This window comes from Triticum aestivum, unplaced genomic scaffold (genome assembly GCF_018294505.1).
Source record: "Triticum aestivum cultivar Chinese Spring unplaced genomic scaffold, IWGSC CS RefSeq v2.1 scaffold54592, whole genome shotgun sequence".
NCBI classification, from domain to species: Eukaryota; Viridiplantae; Streptophyta; class Magnoliopsida; order Poales; family Poaceae; genus Triticum; species Triticum aestivum.
The window spans coordinates 92,719-94,390 of NW_025228115.1; the positions used below are offsets into that span (position 1 = coordinate 92,719).

The 1,672-nt window shown below is 47.8% G+C and overlaps 3 non-coding genes across 3 annotated transcripts; all 3 read left to right on the top strand.

Annotated features, from left to right (window-relative positions):
- Positions 1 to 130: 130 nt before the first annotated feature.
- Positions 131 to 249, top strand: LOC123173139 (5S ribosomal RNA). Its single transcript, XR_006485931.1, has one exon. It is a non-coding gene; the product is annotated as a 5S ribosomal RNA (ribosomal RNA).
- Positions 250 to 622: 373 nt separating this feature from the next.
- Positions 623 to 741, top strand: LOC123173067 (5S ribosomal RNA). Its single transcript, XR_006485862.1, has one exon. It is a non-coding gene; the product is annotated as a 5S ribosomal RNA (ribosomal RNA).
- Positions 742 to 1,110: 369 nt separating this feature from the next.
- LOC123173141 (5S ribosomal RNA) lies at positions 1,111 to 1,229 on the top strand. The gene has a single exon (XR_006485932.1). It is a non-coding gene; the product is annotated as a 5S ribosomal RNA (ribosomal RNA).
- The last annotated feature ends 443 nt before the right edge of the window (positions 1,230 to 1,672 follow it).

The following is a 1,672-nucleotide window of genomic DNA, read 5'->3' on the forward strand; positions in this document are numbered from 1 at the left end:
GGAGTAAGTAGTATATATAGGGCATTATCCATTATTAGGCAACGGTTGTAATGGTAGTAACAATGGCAATCATCTTTGCAGTGGACCTGGGAGTGGCAAGCATAAGGGACGAAGGCGGGGGTAACATGTAGGATGCGATCATACCAGCACTAAAGCACCGGATCCCATTAGAACTCCGAAGTGAAGCGTGCTTGGGTGAGAGTAGTACTAGGATGGGTGACCTCCTGGGAAGTCCTTGTGTTGCATTCCCTTTTTAATTATTTTTTGCGCGTCGTGACAAACATATCGCATGTGCGCGATATATATTAACCCCGTTATATTATTTTTGACATTTGCGATATGTTTTAGCTCGCTGCTCATTGGTCACGCGTCTAGAGGCGGCATTGTGGCGCGAGGAGCGCGTTCTGAAAGGGGTAAAAAAATACGTGTTGCTGCGGTATAGAGGGAGGGGTGGAAACCGTGGTAAACTCGTCTCCGTGTTTGAGGGGGGGGGGAGTAAGTAGTATATATAGGGCATTATCCATTATTAGGCAACGGTTGTAATGGTAGTAAGAATGACAATCATCTTTGCAGTGGACCTGGGAGTGGCAAGCATAAGGGACGAAGGCGGGGGTAACATGTCGGATGCGATCATACCAGCACTAAAGCACCGGATCCCATCAGAACTCCGTAGTTAAGCGTGCTTGGGCGAGCGTAGTACTAGGATGGGTGACCTCCTGGGAAGTCCTCGTGTTGCATTCCCTTTTTAATTATTTTTTGCGCCTCGTGACAAACATATCGCATGAGCGCGATATATATTAACCCCGTTATATTATTTTTGACATTTGCCATATGTTTTAGCTCGCTGCTCATTGGCACGCGTCTAGAGGCGGCTTTGTGGCGCGAGGAGCGCGTTCTGAAAGGGGTAAAAAAATAAGTGTTGCTGCGGTATAGAGGGTGGGGTGGAAACCGTGGTAAACTCGTCTCCGTGTTTGAGGGGCGGAGTAAGTAGTATATATAGGGCATTATCCATTATTAGGCAACGGTTGTAATGGTAGTAACAATGGCAATCATCTTTGCAGTGGACCTGGGAGTGGCAAGCATAAGGGACGAAGGCGGGGGTAACATGTAGGATGCGATCATACCAGCACTAAAGCACCGGATCCCATTAGAACTCCGAAGTGAAGCGTGCTTGGGTGAGAGTAGTACTAGGATGGGTGACCTCCTGGGAAGTCCTTGTGTTGCATTCCCTTTTTAATTATTTTTTGCGCGTCGTGACAAACATATCGCATGTGCGCGATATATATTAACCCCGTTATATTATTTTTGACATTTGCGATATGTTTTAGCTCGCTGCTCATTGGTCACGCGTCTAGAGGCGGCATTGTGGCGCGAGGAGCGCGTTCTGAAAGGGGTAAAAAAATACGTGTTGCTGCGGTATAGAGGGAGGGGTGGAAACCGTGGTAAACTCGTCTCCGTGTTTGAGGGGGGGGGGAGTAAGTAGTATATATAGGGCATTATCCATTATTAGGCAACGGTTGTAATGGTAGTAAGAATGACAATCATCTTTGCAGTGGACCTGGGAGTGGCAAGCATAAGGGACGAAGGCGGGGGTAACATGTCGGATGCGATCATACCAGCACTAAAGCACCGGATCCCATCAGAACTCCGTAGTTAAGCGTGCTTGGGCGAG